We start from the raw sequence: 13826 nt of genomic DNA, 5'->3' as shown, positions 1-13826 counted from the left end.
CTCTCTCTCATCTCTCTCTCTCATCTCTCTCTCTCATCTCTCTCTCTCTCATCTCTCTCTCTTATCTCTCTCTCTTATCTCTCTCTTATCTCTCTCTCTCTTATCTCTCTTGCAGCTCCTGTTGAAATCCTGGTCATAGAGGCGCAATCCTGTTTGAAAGCTCGGTCATGAAGGGTAAGTTCCTGTTGAAATTACGGTCAGAATGGCATGATCCTGTTTGAAAGCCTGATCATGAAGGGGCAGTTCCTGTTGAAATCCTGGTCACGAAAGGACAGTTCCTGTTGAAATTACGGTAAGAATGGCAGGATCCTGTTTGAAAGCCTGATCATGAAGGGGCAGTTCCTGTTGAAATCACAGTCACAGAGGCGCTATCCTGTTTTAACCCCTTAACGACCAAGGACGTACGCCACACGTCCTCAAAAAAAAGTCAGTTAATGACCGAGGACGTGTGGCGTACGTCCTTGGTCTGGAAAGCAGCTGGAAGCGATCCTGCTCGCTTCCAGCTGCTTTCCGGTTATTGCAGTGATGCCTCGATATGGAGGCATCCTGCAATAACCCCCCTTGGCCATCCGATGCAGAGAGAGCCACTCTGTGGCCCTCTCTGCACCGGACATCGATGGCCGGTATCGTTGGTGGGTGGGAGCTTACGTGGGAGGCGGGTGGCGGCCATCGGTGCGCTATGTGGAGTGGAGGGGGGCGGGATCGGGGGGGGCGGGAGATACGGGGGCGCGCACGGGAGCGCGCGCGTGCACGGGGGTGGTGGGCGGGCGCGTGCACGGGGCGGGAGCGGGTGGGAACCGCTACACTACAGAAAAAAAAAAGTTAAAAAGTAAAAAAAAAAAAACTTAAATGCAATCTAAGGGTTTTGGAAGGGGTTGGGGGTTGGTCTCGGTGGGGGGGGAAAGCTACACTACAGAAAAGGGAATTTAAAAAAAAAAAAGGCTCATTTTGTTACAAAACTGGGTACTGGCAGACAGCTGCCAGTACCCAAGATGGCGCCCATTATTGCAGAGGGGAAGGGTTAGAGAGCAGTATGGTGGGGGATCAGTGAGGTTGGGGTCTAAGGGGGGATCCTACACATCAGCATATGTAAATATGCTTTTTTTTTTTTTTAAAAAAAAGGGCCAAATACCTTTTATTTTAGTACTGGCAGAGTTTCTGCCAGTACTTAAGATGGCGGGGACAATTGTGGGGTGGGGGAGGGAAGAGAGCTGTTTGGGAGGGATCAGGGGGTCTGATGTTTCAGGTGGGAGGCTGAGCTCTACACTAAAGCTAAAATTAACCCTGCAAGCTCCCTACAAGCTACATAATTAACCCCTTCACTGCTAGCCATAATACACGTGTGATGCGCAGCGGCATTTAGAGGCCTTCTAATTACCAAAAAGCAATGCCAAAGCCATATATGTCTGCTATTTCTGAACAAAGGGGATCCCAGAGAAGCATTTACAACCATTTGTGCCATAATTGCAGAAGGTGTTTGTAAATAATTTCAGTGAGAAACCTAAAATTGAGAAAAAATTAACGTTTCTTTTAATTTGATCGCATTTAGCGGTGAAATGGTGGCATGAAATATACCAAAATTGGCCTAGATCAATACTTGGGGTTGTCTACTACACTACACTAAAGCTAAAACTACCCCAAAAAGCTCCCTACATGCTCCCTAATTAACCCCTTCACTGCTGGGCATAATACACGTGTGGTGCGCAGTGGCATTTAGCGGCCTTCTAATTACCAAAAAGCAACACCAAAGTCATATATGTCTGCTATTTCTGAACAAAGGGGATCCCAGAGAAGAATTTACAACCATTTATGCCATAATTGCACAAGCTGTTTGTAAATAATTTAAGTTAGAAACCAAAAGTTTGTGAAAAAATTTGTGAAAAGTGAACAATTTTTTCTATTTGATTGCATTTGGCGGTGAAATGGTGGCATGAAATATACCAAAATGGGCCTAGATCAATACTTTGGGTTGTCTACTAAAAAAAAATATATACATGTCAATGGATATTCAGAGATTCCTGAAAGATATCAGTGCTCTAATGTAACTATCGCTAATTTTGAAAAGAAATGGTTTGGAAATAGCAAAGTGCTACTTGTATTTATGGCCCTATAGTTTACAAAAAAAGCAAAGAACATGTAAACATTGGGTATTTCTAAACTCAGGACAAAATTTAGAAACTATTTAGCATGGGTGTTTTTTGGTGGTTGTAGATGTGTAACAGATTTTGGGGGTCAAAGTTAGAAAAAGTGTGTTTTTTTCCATTTTTTCCTCATATTTTATAATTTTTTTTATAGTAAATTATAAGATATGATGAAAATAATGGTATCTTTAGAAAGTCCATTTAATGGCGAGAAAAACGGTATATAATATGTGTGGGTACAGTAAATGAGTAAGAGGAAAATTACAGCTAAACACAAACACCTCAAAAATGTAAAAATAGCCTTGGTCCCAAACGGACAGAAAATGGAAAAGTGATGTGGTCATTAAGGGGTTAAAGATCAGTTATGAAGGGGCAACTCCTCTTGAAATCATTGTGATAGAGGCGCAATCCTGCTTGAAAGTCCGGTCATGAAGGGAAATCTTGTTAAAATCATGGTCACAAAGGAGCAATCCTGTTTGCAAGCCCTGTCATGACAGGGTAGTTCATGTTTAAATCACAGTAATTAAGATTCAATCCTGTTTAAGAACTTAGACATGAAGGGGCAGTTATCAAAAAAATTTGAATTCGATCAAATAGGGCTTTTTTTCTGAGCTAAAAATATGCTTGTGGCTCAGAGAAACAGCCAAAAACAAGCTACTAAGATCAAATTTAAATAAAAAAAAAATCTATTTTGCGGCCAAAAACTAACTAAGAACAAATCAGTTGACAGATGTGATCAGCCCCACAGTTATATGCAATCAATTGTGCAATAATAAAATATGCTAACACATTTTAATTTTTTTTTTGCACTTTTATTTCCATTTAAAGTCAGCTCCAGTTTACAATGCATTACTAAGAGCTAGCTGTACACCAGTAGTACACTGCAAATCCTGACCCTACCTAGGTATGCTTTTCAACAAATTATACCAAAAGAACAAAGTCAATTTAATAAAAGAAGTAAATTGAAAAGTCCCTTAAATTGCATGAACTATATGAACCATGAAAGTTTAATTTTGAGTTTCATGTCCCTTTAAATTTATTTCCATGATCAATATTACTTAATTTGCTTGAAATCTTTTGCTGCAGACAATATCTAGGTAGGCTCAGGAGTGTGCATGTGTCCTAAACAGTGATTGCAATACTATTTGTAACAATGTTATACATTGTTGCAAACATACTAAATTGGATTATTAGCAAGAAATACACTCTCACTCTAAACCCTCACACAGATATAAGGTATAGTAAAAGCATAGGATGCAACATGACCTCACAATACCACAGTGGATCTCTCTGCTAAATGTCTCTCTCAACTCCAGAATCCAGCTACACATAAGGCTTCCTCAAGCACCAAACAGGTGCACCAAAATCTGGTTGCATCTGCTCTGAAGAGTTATCCAACATGAATGTTAGTGCAATCTTTAATAGGAGTGTATTACCTGAGTAGAATTATGTATTTTCTCTGTACTACTGCCTTTTTGATGACTAAGTAAAGATTTCAAGATTCCTTTGGTGTCCCTGCCCTTTTTTACTTTATTGTATTTGCTTTATCCAACATGAATACCTTAGTATGCACTATACTACCACACACATGATAGCTATAAATTATGGACTTGCAATAGTAGCACAAAATTATAACATTACATCTGGTTTGCATTTTTGTGCTAAATTTGTAATCTAGAAGGAAAGGAAAAAGGGAAGAAAAAATATCAAGAAAACTAAGTAATGAAAGTACAATGACAATTCTCTTATAATTGCATGCTTTATCTGTATAATGAAAGTGTTTGTCCCTTTAAATACCTTAAATATCTTCTTCAAAGAGTTCATAAAGGTTGTGGGAATTTTTTTTTGTGTTTGTGGCTGGAAAAAAAATCGTGAAAAATAGTCTGGTAAAAAATTCTGTCATCCTGACTGGCAATCATCCAGTGTAATCAGGGGATCTGAAAACTAGAAAACTGTTGATTTGTTCTGCTATAAATTAGACCTGCAATTTCAGTATTTGAATTATCTTTTCTCTCTCCGTTTACTCTTGCTCTCACTTTATTGCTCTATTTTTCTTGAAATGAAAGGAGATGTGTCACCTGACATGTGCAAGAAGAACAGGGGTTGAAAAATCACAGTATTCTTCTGAAATATTGGAATGTAAGATATGAGCTGCTTGAATTGTGCAATTAATTTCAGCTCTATCAGATCAATAGTGAAAAAAATATTAAAAATTTAAAGGGGCGACAAAGTCGAATTTCAAATTTATGCTTCAAAAAAAGCATGTCATTTTCTAATTTATTTATGCTCTTTTATTTGCTTTTACTCTCATGGTATCCTTTGTTGAAATGCATTACTGGGTGATTGATGGATGCAAATTCTGTAAATGCTTGTTGTCATTGGCTCACCTGATGTGCTATACTGCTTCTTCAACAAAGGATACCAAGATAATGAATATAATTGAAAAATAGAGGTAAAACAGAAAGTGGTTAAAAAATTTGATGTGTTATCTGAATCATGAAATACAAGTTTTGAATTTGTATATCCATTTTAGAGAGAAGCTATCTAAGAGATTAAAATGTTTGTAATGAGCTGCGTAATCTGGGTGGAATAATCTGATTACCTTGTATAACCAAATAAGGACCATTTTTTGGAGCACCTACGAGCAATTGAGGATCCAAAATCTACTACTCCCATAGCCCAACATTTCCACAGATATCATGAGTCTAATAGTTCATTACTAAAAGTACAAGGTATTGAACATGTATTAAGACACCCCAGAGGGGGTAATAGGATTAAAACCCTAAAACAACAGGAAGTTTTTTGGATCTTTACTTTGGGAACCAGGATCCCTGCAGTGTTAAACAGTGAATGGGATGTAAAATTATTTGTTGACTAAGGTCATTATTTAGTAGTTTATAGCTTGTCATCTATCATATAGTTGGAATATAAAATCTTTCTCTAGATTGAATTTTTTATTTGTTCAATAACATCACAAATGGTTAATTTTAATTTTATTTCAACTGAAATACTATATAACAGTGACTGTGTACTTTTTTATTTTTTATATTTAATAAACTATAAATGTTAATTTTGTAAAATAAATGAGGGTAATGTTACCCATGTACTTATGTTATAATAAGTTTACAGTAGCGAGGTAAATGATAAGGAAGTTCACTTACACCATTTCTAATATTTGTGTGACATTAAGTAGTTAAAGGGTTAATCCTAATACTACACAAAGGGTGTGTGTTTATTAGCCCTATATAAGCATGTAAGGTATCTCCTTATCATATAGGTCATTGAGGAAGTTACGTTGTTACAGACGAAACATGTTTGACCTGTTTGCTTTCACTTTTACCTCTGTTTGACCAGATTGAATTTTTGCTGTTTTTATACCTATGGAATAAAAAGAAACCTTTTTGTTTTTACACACATGGAGTTGGTGTGCATTCCTTTATACCTCTGAGTGCTGGGAATTCTACGTTGCTGGATTTGCTCTAATTTGGGAGGCGTGGGTGAGGCTTCCCCAACCTTTTCCTTTGGGCACCGGACTGTGCATGTTAGCTTCAAGTCCCAGGAGGAATCCATTGACTGAAGGACAGGGCAGAGTAAGTGACATGTGGCGCAACGTGAAGACATCAGAAGACACACAGAGGAGAGAGGAGGACTCACGGAGCGCTTACCATACTTCTCTGATGTATTTCGTATAACCAAATAAGCCCAATTACCAAACAGGTGCAATGCCCGATAGTAGCATTTATAAGGACCAGTAATACTATTGTCTAGTGGTAACTACCACTAACAGCTGATATAAATACATGAGTAACAAATTCACCCCAATGATGACATAGTTAAAACATACGGCCGCCGATATTTCCACCATGCAGATCAAGCAGCCTGTTTGCTGCTCCGTTTCTCCAGGTCACACTGTCCCTTCTAGACATCTGCCAGAATTGTTAACTCCCAACTCCAGAGACCCGATGAGAGTGAGACGCGTATGACCACTTTTCTCCCACTCAGGGTCAATCGACAGAGTGCTCTATGATGTGCTGCGCTTGCCAAGTCTATCAGATGCTCTTGAGCCTTGCGGTATGTAAACTTGTATCCAAATCATGCTAAGGGGTATGAAAACTGTGTATGCTCTCCTAACAAACAAACAGGTCCCAATAGAAAACATGAAGATCACTGTCAATAATAGGGACTCCTCATAATCCCAAATATATATATTTTTTTTAATACAAATATATAATTTAAATATTAATTAAAAGGTTTTAAAAGAATTAAAGGGATATGGCAAAGTGTTTGACTGGAAAGGGGCTCCAATGTATATATTTATATGGAAAGGGTCCGAGAGTAATCCAGACAATTTTCTAGCAAATTTTAATACAAATGAATTAAATTTGTCATTTACAGGGAAAAAAAGTAAGGAGGAAATAGACTTCCTAGACATAGGGGCATATTTATCAAGCTCTGTATGGAACTTGATGCCCTGTAGTGGATTAACATGTTTTGGATCTAATGTGTAGAACAAAGAATGGAAGGTTAAAATGTTATAACTGGATCAAGCCATAGATGAGCATGAAGAGGAAGAGTTGTGGTCTCCATCACCACCAGAAACAGCCTTATCAGCATCGCTTGCTGGACCAGCGGCAACGCAGGAAGAGGATTGTGAGGATGAGGAGTCAGAGGAGGAATGTGGCTTTGAGGAGGAGGAGGAGGAAGACCAAGCACAACAGGCATCCCAGGGTGCTTGTTGTTGTCTCCTATCTGGTACAAGTGGTGTTGTACGTGGCTGGGGGGAAGAAGATACCTTCAGTGAGATCAGTGAGGACGAGGAATGGGGCATGAGTAGCTCGGTATCCAACCTTGTGCAAATGGGGTCTTTCATGCTGTTGTGCCTGTTGAGGGACACTCGTATAAAAAAGCTGAAGGAGAACGAACTGTACTGGGTGTTCACGCTACTAGACTCCCGGTATAAGCATAAAGTGACTGAAATGTTACCGAATTCCTGCAAGTCGGAAAGGATGGAGCAGTTCAAAAATAAATTAAAAAGTATGCTTTACACAGCGTATAAGGGTGATGTCACAGCACAACGGGAATCTAACAGGGTAAGAGATGAAAGTAATACTCCTCCTCCCACGACCACGCCGGCAAGGACAGGACGCTTTCCAGACGTGTTGTTGATGGAGGACATGTGGACCTTTTTAACTCCTATGAATCGCCACAGCCTTTCGGGATCCAGCCTCAGAGAACGACTCAACCGACAGGTAGCAGACTACCTTGCATTAACTGCAGATCTCAACACTCTGAGGAGATATGAACCCCTTGACTACTGGGTGTGCAGGCTTGACCTGTGGCCTGAGCTATCCCAATTTGCAATCGAACTTCTGGCCTGCCCCGCTTCAAGTGTCCTGTCAGAAAGGACCTTCAGTGCAGCAGGAGGTATTGTCACTGAGAAGAGAAGTCGCCTAGGTCAAAAAGTCTTGATTATCTCACCTTTATTAAAATGAATGAGGGATGGATCCCGAAGGGACTGACATTGGGCGATACATTCGAGTAAAAAAGGCCTGATGAGATGAGCTGCCTTGGGCTAAAAATGGTCCACACGCTGCTGTATTTTATCTTCGAATGCCGGATGACTTGCGGGACTTATCCGCCAACAACTAGGGATCAAGCCGCAATGTTTTAGGGCACTTTCTAACTGTCAAACAAACATCAATTTTTCTGGCCGCTGCTACAGCAGCGGCTGCAACAATACCTAATTTTTAAGGCATTTGTACATGCCTAATTTTTCTGGCCTCTGGTGCTGCACTGTGGCTTCAAAACCCAAACCAAAAAAGGCACATAACAAGGATTAAACTGCTAAGAATAGTACTACTTAACACACCACTCATATCTGGTGGCACAGTAGATTGCACGCGCAGTGCCCCAAATTTGAAGTAGGAGGACCGACCAAGCATCTTTTTCCATCTCCCGGTTCCTAAAAATTATCTCCGGGTTCCTAAAAACGATGCCATACCTGTACTCGATTGTGCAAAAGGAAGTCATGGCATATGGGGTCTTTCATGCTGTTGTGCCTGTTGAGGGTCGGGGACCCTCGTATAAAAAGGTTTAAGGAGAACGACCTGTACTGGGTGTCCAAGTATCTTTTTCTATCTCCCGGTTCCTAAAATCCATGCCATATACACGTCCCCTGATAGGGGACGTAACAGGGATTAAACTGATAAGAATAGTACTAGTTAACACACCACTCCTATCTGGTGGCACAGTAGATTGCACGCAGTGCTCTGACAAAATGTAGAAGGACATTTGGCAGACGGACATTTGGCAGACGGACATTTGGCAGACGGACATTTGGCAGACGGACATTTTTCCGACAGGCAGAAAGCTAAAGAATGTTCCGATTTCGGCCGAGGGCAGATACACAGAGTGCTCTGTTCTAATCAGAGCCTCTGGCACCGCAACTGCCTCTGGGAACCTTACCATGGGTCCCAGACCGCCCGTCTTGTAATTCTCTGTCTGGGAAATTATCTATCTATCAAATATATCTATTTATCTATCAAATCTATCTATCTATCTATCTATCTATCGTATCTATCATCAAATGTATCTATTGCATCTATTGATCTATGGACTGTTTGCGGTTGTTTGCGGTGCGTTAAACTGGGAGTTTGGTCTGTCACTGTGAAGCGGGCGTAACCCTTACACTACATGAACGATACAACATCATACCTGATGTTTTAAAGCACGTTATTCCAACAATTTAGGAATTTTAGGTGATTTATGCCCTTTATGGATTAAAAACAGACTCTGCATCAACTATGTAATTTTCTATAGGAGTTTTGCCATGGATCCCCCTCCGGCATGCCACAGTCCAGGTGTAAGTCCCCTTGAAACAACTTTTCCATCACTTTTGTGGCCAGAAAGAGTCCCTGTGGGTTTTAAAATTCGCCTGCCTATTGAAGTCAATGGCGGTTCGCCCGGTTCACCGGTTCGCAAACTTTTGTGAAAGTTTGCGTTCGCTGTTCGAGAACGCAAAATTTTAGGTTTGCGACATCCCTATTCACCGCGGCTTTCAGCAGCGCTGGTATTTGGTATTGGAGTGCGGTATGGAGCACAATTTTGCTCTACGCTCACTTCTTACCTAATAACGCAGGGTTTATGAAAACCTGTAATACCAGCGCTATAGGGAAGTGAGGGGTGACAATGACGTGCAAGTTAGCACCGCACCCCTCTTACCGCAGAACTTGTAATCTAGCCGATTGAAATTTAAAGTATTCCCAACTCACTTCAGGTTTAGCGCAATTGGTCTATGAGGTGAGTATGCCCCATAGAAGAAGTTAACAAGGTTGCAATACATACAAAGTCCAGAAGTTAGCGCTCCTCAATGCGGCCACAATCATTTTTTACTTTGAGCTCAGTTAACACACAAGCAAAAAATATTTAGTGGGACATTTGTAATATTTGTAGAAGGTTACATATAATTTTTTTTATATATTTCTTAAACACAGAAAACAGGTGGTCCGTGTTTCTTTAATTTACTAATTAATTGTATATTGTGCTACTTTATTTCTATTTTGAAAACATCAGGATAGCAGTTATTATACTAATATTATTTCTTAGAATACTGTTATTGTCTTCATTATAGTAATTGTAATCTTTATAAGGCATTAAAAAAATAGTCATTTGAAGAGTTGTTATTACCTTCTATTCATTTTACCTCAGGAGCTTCACAGCAGGGAATTAGGTATAAAGTGGAAATGTGTTTTCATTTTTTATTAACAATCAATAAAGTTTTGCTTTTGTATGTGTTTATAGAACAGTCTTTTCTATGGTTACTAACAGAAATATAAAAATACAGAGTTACCTTGTTCTATATATTTCCAATATATTATGTGCTAGATTATAAGGGGGGCGCTATCGTTAGTGTGAGGAGCATAAATGTGATCATATTACAAGTGACGTGCTGTTTAAATGACTGCAAATTAGTTTGCACAAACTTGTGGTAATTTACACTCCCCATATTTTCTATGGGAGCCATTGAGCGGCAATGTCCAAAAGTATTACAAGTTAAAAGCAAATGCGATTTTTCGAACGCAATTACACTTAACTCTCAAACTTCTTTCATATTGTGTAAAGAGTTTTGTCAGAGGAAACCGTTGCACTTAACCCCTAAATGCCACACCCCCCATTACAAATTACCCCTCTACTCTATTAACGCCTTAGCCACTACATCCCCACTGCAAACTACCCCACTACACTATTAACCCCTAAACCAAAAAACTAACCTTACCTGAAGAAAGAAAAAACTGTACCTTTAGAAATAAAAAAAACTAACCTTTCTTGATAAAAAAAAGCTAACCTTACCTTAAAAAACAAAAAAACGATGTCCTTTTGAATGTTAAATATGAGGTATCCCCTTTATATAGGGGTACCCTTGCATTCCTATTGGCTAATTTTCCATTTCAAATTCAAATCAGCCAATAAAATGAAATCTTTTATGAAAAGGGGGTACCTTGCATTCAAAATTCAGTGCACGGCTGGTGACCACATGAAGAAGACGTTGGCTACAGAAGATAAGAAAATAGAAGACCGCCGTCTGGATATTGATAGAAGACAGCTTCTGGGATGAAGATAGACCATCGCGGGGATGAAGATGGAGCACTGCCGTCCGGATTCAACTTTGGTGACTATCATCTTTGGTGTTTTTTGTTTTTTTTTAGATTAGGGTTTTTTCTTATTTATTTTGGGCAGAGAAAGAGCTAAATGCCCTTCTAAGGACAATGCCCATCCAAATGCCTTTTCAGGGTAATTTTTAGAGTAGTTTTATTTTGGGGGCTGAGGGTTAATTGAAGATTGATGTTGGGGCTTTTATTATTGAAAAAGCGCTAAGTAATTTTAGGGCAATGGCCTATAAAAAAAACTTTTTTAAAGTGGGGTTTCAGAATAAGCATAACAGTATTTTTAATTTTGGTTATTTGTTTTTTTTCTGTAATGGTAGTTTTTTCAATTTTCAGGTAAGCTTAGGTGTTTTTTTAAGGTAAGGTTAGATTTTTTTGTTTTTTAAAGGGATAGTCAAGTAAAAAAAAAAAACTCATGATTTAAATAGGGCATGTAATTTTAAAAACCTTTCCAATTTACTTTTATTACCAATTTTGCTTTGTTCTCTTGGTATTCTTAGTTGAAAGCTAAACCTAGGAGGTTCATATGCTAATTTCTTAGACGTTGAAGGCCGCCTCTAATCTGAATGCATTTGGATAGTTTTTCACCACTAGAGGGCATTAGTTCATGTGTTTCATATAGATAAAATTGAACTTAGGCACATGAAGCCCCTAGGAGTCAGCACTGATTGGCTAAAAATGCATGTCTGTCAAAAGAACTGAAATAAGGGGACAGTTTGCAGAGGCATAGTGTCACACATATGGTTATTATGCCTGTACCTTTAACTAGTCTCCTTCTCTTCCTCTCTATCATGTCAGCATCCTATAAAGGCAACTGTTCCATATGGGAGGTGCTTGGTTATCATTCAAGCTTGTGTGTGTTTGTTTTCCAGAAGCCTGTTGCTAATCACGACGCTGTTTTAATTTGGATTTCCCCCTGTATTTCCTTTCTGGATTGTCTCTGCCTGGGATCATCTATCCGGTAGCGTTACCGCTTCTGCTCTCTTTTCCAGCTTCTTGTATCCGGATTCAGGTTCACTTATTTCTAAACCAGCTCTTCTAATTTGTATACTCTCAATGTGCAGTCAGTTTCTAACCTCCTATTCAGCTGCTGCTGATTACCTGCAAAACATTCGCCTAGATTACGAGTTTTGTCGGTAATGCTGTGCGGTGCTAACGAGCAGTTTATGCTCACCGCTCACCTACAGACAGCGCTGGTATTACAGGTTTTTACAAACCCGGTGTTAGCTGCAAAAAAAGTGAGCGTAGAGCAAAATTTTGCTCCACATCTCACCTCGATGCTTACGGTAGCGGGGAGCTGGCAAAACGTGCTTGTGCACGATTTCCCCATAGGAATCAAAGGGGGAGAGCCGGCTGAAAAAAACCTAACACCTGCAAAAAAGCAGTGTAAAGCTCCTAACGCAGCCCCATTGATTCCTATGGGGAAATACATTTATGTCTACACAACAAAATTTAAGTTTACACCTAACACCCTAACATGAACCCCGAGTCTAAACACCCCTAAGCTTACACTTATTAACCCCTAATCTGCCGCCCCCGACATCGCCGCAACCTACATTATAATATTAACCCCTAATCTGCTGCTCCAGACACTGCCGCCACCTACATTATATTTATTAACCCCTAATCTGCCACCCCCAATGTCGCCGCAACCTAACTACATTTATTAACCCCTAATCTGCCGTCCCTAACATCGCTGACACCTACCTACACTTATTAACCCCTAATCTGCCGCCCCCAATGTCGCTGCCACTATATTAAAGTTATTAACCCCTAAATCTAAGTCTAACCCTAACACCCCACTAACTTAAATATAATTTAAATAAATCTAAATAAATATTCCTATCATTAACTAAATTATTCCTATATAAAACTAAATACTTACCTATAAAATAAACCCTAAGCTAGCTACAACATAACTAATAGTTACATTGGGGCATATTTATCAAGGTCTGGTGGACCTGATCTGACACTGCGGATCAGGTCCGCCAGACCTCGCTGAATACGGCGAGCAATACGCTCACCATATTCAGCATTGCACCAGCAGCTCACAAGAGCTGCTGGTGCAACGCCGCCCCCCTGCAGACTCGCGGCCAATGAGCCACCTGCAGGGGGGTGTCAATCAACCCAATCATACTCGATCGGGTTGATTTCCGGTGATGTGTGTCCGCCTGCTCAGAGCAGGCGGACAGGTTATGGAGCAGCGGTCTTTGTGACCGCTGCTTCATAAATGCTGTTTCTGGCGAGCCTGCAGGCTCACCAGAAACACGGGGCATCAAGCTCCATTCGGAGCTTGATACATATGCCCCATTGTATCTATCTTAGGGTTTATTTTTATTTTACTGGCAACTTTGTATTTATTTAACTAGGTACAAAAGTTATTAAATAGTTATTAACTATTTAATAGCTACCTAGTTAAAATAAAGACAAATTTACCTGTAAAATAAATCCTAACCTAAGTTACAATTACATCTAACACTACACTATAAATACATTAATTACCTAAACTAAATACAATTAAATACAATTTAAAACAATTATCTAAAGTACGAAAAATCCCCCCACTAAATTACAGAAAATAATAAAATAATTACAAGTTTTTTAAACTAATTACACCTAATCTAATCCCCCTAATAAAATAAAAAAAGCCCCCCAAAATAATAAAAAGCCCTACCCTATACTTTTGCGGGACATTGCTCCAAAGTAATCAGCTCTTTTACCTGTAAAAAAAGTACAATACCCCCCCAACATTAAAAACCACCACCCACACACCCAACCCTACTCTAAAACCCACCCAATCCCCCTTAATAAAACCTAACACTAACCCCTTGAAGATCACCCTACCTTGAGAAGTCTTCACCCAACCGGGCCAAAGTCCTCAATGAGGCCGGGCGAAGTGGTCCTCCAGACAGGCAGAAGTCTTCATCCAAGCCAGGCGAAGTGGTCCTCCAGATGGGCAGAAGTCTTCATCTAAGCCGGGAAGAAGAGGTCCTCCAGACGGGTAGAAGTCTTTATCCAAGCC

The sequence above is a fragment of the Bombina bombina genome, chromosome 9, assembly GCF_027579735.1.
Source record: "Bombina bombina isolate aBomBom1 chromosome 9, aBomBom1.pri, whole genome shotgun sequence".
In the NCBI taxonomy this organism is placed as follows: domain Eukaryota; kingdom Metazoa; phylum Chordata; class Amphibia; order Anura; family Bombinatoridae; genus Bombina; species Bombina bombina.
This window is presented reverse-complemented; position numbering follows the sequence as displayed.